Source organism: Pteropus alecto, unplaced genomic scaffold (genome assembly GCF_000325575.1).
Source record: "Pteropus alecto unplaced genomic scaffold, ASM32557v1 scaffold95, whole genome shotgun sequence".
NCBI classification, from domain to species: Eukaryota; Metazoa; Chordata; class Mammalia; order Chiroptera; family Pteropodidae; genus Pteropus; species Pteropus alecto.
This window is the reverse complement of record NW_006441071.1, coordinates 9,473,139-9,479,454: the sequence shown is the minus strand read 5'-3', so window position 1 is coordinate 9,479,454 and position 6,316 is coordinate 9,473,139. Positions and strand designations below refer to the sequence as shown.

Genomic DNA, 6,316 nt, shown 5'->3' with positions numbered 1-6,316 from the left:
TACAAGCTTATGTTAATAGAAGTTTAAAATCTATGGACGCTTCGGTTTAACTCTAGAAAAAGCTCATTTTAATAGACATATAATTATTACTATTTACTGACATCAGGTAATAGTAATTCAAATAAAATTGAAATATAATTTTTCTAAAGCAGGACCCATAGCAGCCAGATTTCCATATGTATATATATGTATATGTATTTATGTATGTATATATGTATATGTATGTATGTATGTATGTATAGTGGACTGGTTTTAAGGATAGCACTTACTAGATAGAATATACATCTGGATTTTTGAGGCAATTTTATCTAAGAATTGTATGATTCTCTGGAATATCCCAGAAACCTAGTGTGAAAAAGCACTCTTTTAATGCTACATTTATAGATTATTTATAGATTTAGTGATATATCTATACACCTGCATATACTTATTAAAAACCATAGCTTTCTGACTACGGTCATGCCACCCTGAAAAAGTCCAATTCCGTCCGATCTCGGAAGCTAAGCAGGGGCAGGCCTGGTTAGTACTTGGATGGGAGACCACTTAGGACATAAAGAAAAAAATAAAAAATAAAAAATAATAAAGGATTGTAAGCTGACAAGGTCCTTGCAATCTGTGAGGTCAACCAAGGGTTGCCTCACCTAAAATAAATAAATAAATAAATAAATAAATAAATAGTAACATGTGTCTTTTCCATATAAATCTAGTGATTTCCTAGTTATTAGGAGTAAAATCTTAAATATCTGAAATGGCTCATAAGACCTTACAGCAATATCACTTTACCTTTCCCCAGAATGTTCTCTATCTTCTTCTGGATACTTAGTGTTTATTCATAACATTTGTCATCATCTACCTTGCTATGTTTCCTTTATTTATTGTTTGATTCCTCTCAACAGACTGCATGTCCCATGAAATCAGGGATATTTGTATATAGAGATTGTGTGTGTGTATGTGTGTAGGTGTGTGTTTACTCTTTATCCCTGACTCCTAGAACACTGCCTAGTGCTTTGCAAGTGTTCGATAAATAATTTTAAATGTTAAATGAAAATCTATAGATATACCATAGATGTTATCTCAAAAAACAGAGGTAATAAACGTGTTCACAGTATAACCATTTTAGGCTCCTCCTATGCAATGACATAGTGATGGCACTCAGGCACTCATCTAAGCCTTATTATGCTTTACCTTGAATTACATTAATTTGAGATCACATGTCTGTGCTAATCAGATTATAAATTCCTTGTGGGTGAGGGAAGTTATGTCTGGAATTTAAATTTTAACTAAGCTTAAAGAAATGTAGTGTTTTGCCCAAATTCTCAGCAGAGCTGCAATAGGGGATCCACGTCTATCTACTTGGCTTTTATACTTCTAATTTGAAAGATTTTACACTTCACACCATCCCTCTAGCACTTAATACAATCCTTTGCACATAGTAGACAAATACATTAAATAGTTTTTCTTGGTTTATTGCTTCCTATGTAATCCTTTGGTTCAGAGAAACATCTGACTTCCTTAGTTCTGGATTGAATTGTTTGAGTAAAACAGCCCAAATCAATATGTATATACGCAGTGTCTAAAAGACACTCAAGATGACTGAATCATTTTCCCTGCTATAGCTGCCACCATGAGATCTTCACATGGCTGCAAGAGACAGCTCTAGAGAGAAAGAAAAAGGTTTCCAATGCTTTACTTCTCTGCTACATACCCAGAAGGATACTAAGCATAATAAAAAACACTAAAGAGGGAAACAACTGGGTTTGAATCTAATTACCAAGAAATATTGACATTAATCCAACACTAAACTCACTGGATGCAGAATTATTTGGGTCAAACTATTATAAAAATATGCCGTATGTTAGAAATTTGGCTACTAGTGACAAGTTATAAGAAAATATTTTACTAAACACCTTTTAGTAGTTTAGAGATTATTAGCTGTACTTAGTAATAATTAGAAATATTGATATTGAAAAGAAAATTTTACTACCTTCCCTTTTATTCTCCAGTGGTCGCGTAGGTATTTTGGAATAAGTTCATTAGCTTATGACACACTTATAAATATAATGGAGAAAATTATGAAATTCAATTTTTAACATGAAATTGTCATATATGGCCATTATGTATGTGCATATGTGCGCACATATATAGGCACACACATACATAGTAATTTGAGAAAACAAGTTACTTCTTTTGTTAATAAAACATCTCTATTAACTCTTTAGGGTAGTGTTATGATATCTGAAGGTGAATTTTCAGCTTTCACTACCTCATCAAATGTTGAAAAAAAAAAGTAAATTCATGAAGTTTATGTTTATACTAAGGAAAAAAATAGCAAGCACTAGGATCTCAAGAATTTTAGTTTCACTTTGATTTTTAAGTCTCTAACATCTACTTTTAGTCATGGTAGTTTTTAGACTAAAGTTTACTGTAAGATGGTTGCATTCTATATGACATTTTCCTCTTGATTATTTACTTATTCAAGTTAATAAAATAACTATAGATTCTTATAGAAGGAAATCCAAACACTTTAAAATTATTATCTGAAATTCTTTGAGTACATAATGAATAACGGTCATGAAAACTCAGTTAATGGAACATCCCAAATATAAATAATTGGATTCTAGAAAGGAAAGACAAGAAGGAAAAAGGCTAGCAAGTATAATAGTATAAAATCAAAAGTGATTAACTTTACATAAAATAATTCTCTTTTGGTAAAGCAAATATTCTAAGTGTTAAAATTTTGCAGTTTTAGTTAACCATTTACATTGCCTCCATTTAACAGTCCAAGGTTTTTCAAGACAAGTCAGTAGTTTAAATATGGTCTTTGTCTATACAATGAGGTGTTTTTATTTATTTATTTATTTTTTTGTTCGTTCGTTTGTTTGTTTGTTTGTTTGTTTATTTATTTATTTATTTTTATTTTTACTTTTTAGGTGAAGCAACCCTTGGTTGACCTCACAGATTGCAAAGACCTTATCAGCTTATAGTTCCATATTTTTTTTTTAGTTTTTACGCTTACGGCACCCGGTCTTCCTAGTTGGTCTCCCATCCAAGTATTAACCGGGTCCGACCCTGCTTAGCTTTCGAGATCAGATGGGATCGGATTTGTTCATGGTAGCATGGCTGTAGACATGATAAGTTTAATAAATGTGAAAAGAGAATGGAACTGTGGAATAATTTTGGAAGTAAAATAAACAACATATCGGTATTGGAGCTGTGCATTTTCAATTTGTGAAATTCCCATTGGAAATTGCTTTTAAGATTTGTAATTTGATCGGGATTTATTCTTTCTCTGGCTCACTCAGAGATAAACTAGATCTCCAGTAGTAGCGCCGAGAGAGAAAGGTGAAATTTCTTCTTGTTTATTGTTTGGTTCTTAAGTTTAAGACATTAGCTTAAAACAAAACAAAACAAAACAACAATAAAAAAAACAATCTCAAAAGCCCAATTACATGATTTCACTTGCTCAAAATATAATTTATTGTTAATGGAATCACAGAAAAATATTTTCACAGTTTATAAAATGCAGAGTCAAGTAAGTAAGGCAAATTGCTGTTAAAATTATTGACTCTCCTGTTACAATAGTTGCATTTCAGGTTTCATATATGGAATTTTATTTCTACCGTAACAATAATTTATATGTAAGCCTCAAATTTTCTGTGTCACCTTCCTTGGCCTCTGTTTTAAACCAGATGTGATAACTATGGTCAAACTTCCCATTCTCTTGCTCTCTTGAAAACCTTAACTGACTAGATGTTATCAAATCTGGTGTTGAGAAGTTACAAGCTATGAATAACTTGCGTGACAAATTTTTGCAGAAGCCTTTATTTAGAGTGTCCTCATATTTCCTGTCTGAAAATATAGGAGACTGACAAATGGATATCTAATTCCTTCTTAGCCGTAATGTCTCCGAGGGTATCGGATTATTTTTTAACTTTCTGTAGAATAACCATGGGTGTATATTGAAATCTGTAGATGACTTTCTTTGTAAAATGTTATGACTTTCTTTGTAAAATATTAAGCAAGTTAGAATTAATCTTTACTATGCTCTCACAGCATACTATGAGCTTCTGTTAAAAGTGTTTCTTTGTCATTGGTGTAATGCAGCTGAATTTCTGGTGCATCAGTCTATCTCATTTGATTGAAAAATTTATGTTGAGCAGAGAAATAGGAGTTCTTTATCTCTGTTTTATCTGGCTTCAACTCAGGTTTAAATAACACCATCTTGCATTTCTTGAATATTGCTCTTTGTATATAATATCTTGACTCCCTCCCAAAAGAAATCATAAAATAGATTTTATTATCTTATTTTGCAGTTGAGAAAACAGGCTCAGAGATATTTGTTCACTTGCCAAAAATGACAAAGCTGGTAAGGGATGGAGCTGGGTTGTTAGATCTGTCTTATGCCAAAGATCAAGCTCCTTGTACTATGATAGGCTTTGAATTTTCAAGACAGATAAATAACACCTGTTGAATCTTTTTTTTTTTTCCTGGAAACACTGCAGGCATGATTATTTCCCAAAATGTGACTACTTGATCTGAGAACTATAAAAAGAAACAAGCAAGAGCAATTAAATTACCCACTCTAAGCCTCAGCTTTATCTGCCAAATGGAGACCTCGCATTGAGTATGGTGAGATTTAATTAAGGCAGTTATGCAATGTGGAATCACTTATATGCCTGGCAAAGAGACCTTCTCAATGACTGTTAGATAAAATCGTCATCATCATCATTATCATCATCATTACCATCACCACCACCACCATCATCATCATCACCATTATTCTTGCCCTATTTGTACATAAAGTGCAAACATCTCTCGAAACAGAAGCAGTCCTTATATTTAAAGTGGCTCTACAAGAACTTCATAAATATAAATATATATATATTTCTTTGTAGTTGTTTTAAAAATGGCCTGTGACAGTTTTCCATATATTTTACTTTTAATAAACACCTTATCTTTTAAAAATTTTAGTGTACTCATTGTGCTAAAGGAAGATGACACCTTTATGTGGGAGGGAAAGGCTAAGATCCGAAGCTTCAAAAGTGCATTCCTTAGCTTGCTTTTTACCAGCTGAGCATCATGAGTAATAATTGAGTTTATGCCATATATTTTAATATGTAACTAGAATTTTAACATAGAACTATATAAACAGTTCTATATTTTAATGAGCACTGATAAATATTTGTTGAAAAAATGAACAAATTAGGTCCTTTCACATTTAATCTAATGTTACCATTCTGGGCTTATAGTTAATTATAGTTCTTATATATTCAATATCATATTTCATTATTATAACTAGAGTAGACATTAAGTAGTAGCATAAAAACAGTAATGATACTTAGCTTTATTAAGTTTTCTTTACTAAGTTATTTGTTCGACATATAACCAGTAAATATGAAAGCCAGACAGCCACCCGTAGATCTCAAATCCAAATTTGGTGCTTCTCCACTTTTAGATTATACTGGCAGTCTGTGAGGTTTTTGATCAATTATCTTAAACTTAGGGAAATGACTATTTGATTATTCAGAAGAATATATGTTAAAAGAATGCAAAAGGATAAAAAGGATAAATTTGTAGTATCCTAATGCCCTGTCGTATGATTTTTACTTGCTAAAGAAATGGGAATAATATCTGGAATAATTGTATGCATATCTCCTGCTGTTCTTGATGAAGAAGGCAGAATCCTTATTATTTATTTATTATTTTTTGGAGAAAATATTTATTATAGTCGTGAACCAAAGTCAATGAGCAGTTTGTAATAGTAAAGAACATTTCTAGAATGCAGTTACTGTGTAATACTATATTTGGGGGTGGGGGAAAGGCCTCTTTTGCTGTTGTCCAACATATAACTGAATGCCTCACCTTATTTTCTCCTTTATTGCTAGATGCTCAGTATATGTGTCCATAGCTCACATTTATACCCCCACTAACAACCTGTAGAGCATGTCATTCCAGTTGCTGTCTAAATTTTGCTGTTGTTTGGACCACTGAGTTTTTGAGTCTAGGAGACCCTCATAGATTTTTCAAAGGTTGCGTCTGTCACTCTTTAGTACCTTTCTGATTCTGTTACACAGATAATATGCCCCACAAATAAATCAAGTTCTGAAAGCCATTGTCAGAGAGACAGTGCTGCATATTAACCCTCATTTCCTTTACTTTCTGGGCATGTAGCTGGACTACATTTTTAAACTTTCCTTGCAGTTCGATAGGGTCATATGACCTAGTGTCAATGAAATGTAAGCAAAAATTATGTATAATTCAGACCTGTGCTTAAATTTCCTTAGTACCACATTTATCCTCCCCTTCTCCTTCTCTC

General features: G+C 32.3%; 1 pseudogene; it reads right to left on the bottom strand.

Annotated features, from left to right (window-relative positions):
- Positions 1-3,009: 3,009 nt before the first annotated feature.
- LOC112485116 lies at positions 3,010-3,128 on the bottom strand (annotated as a pseudogene).
- Between the last annotated feature and the right edge of the window lie 3,188 nt (positions 3,129-6,316).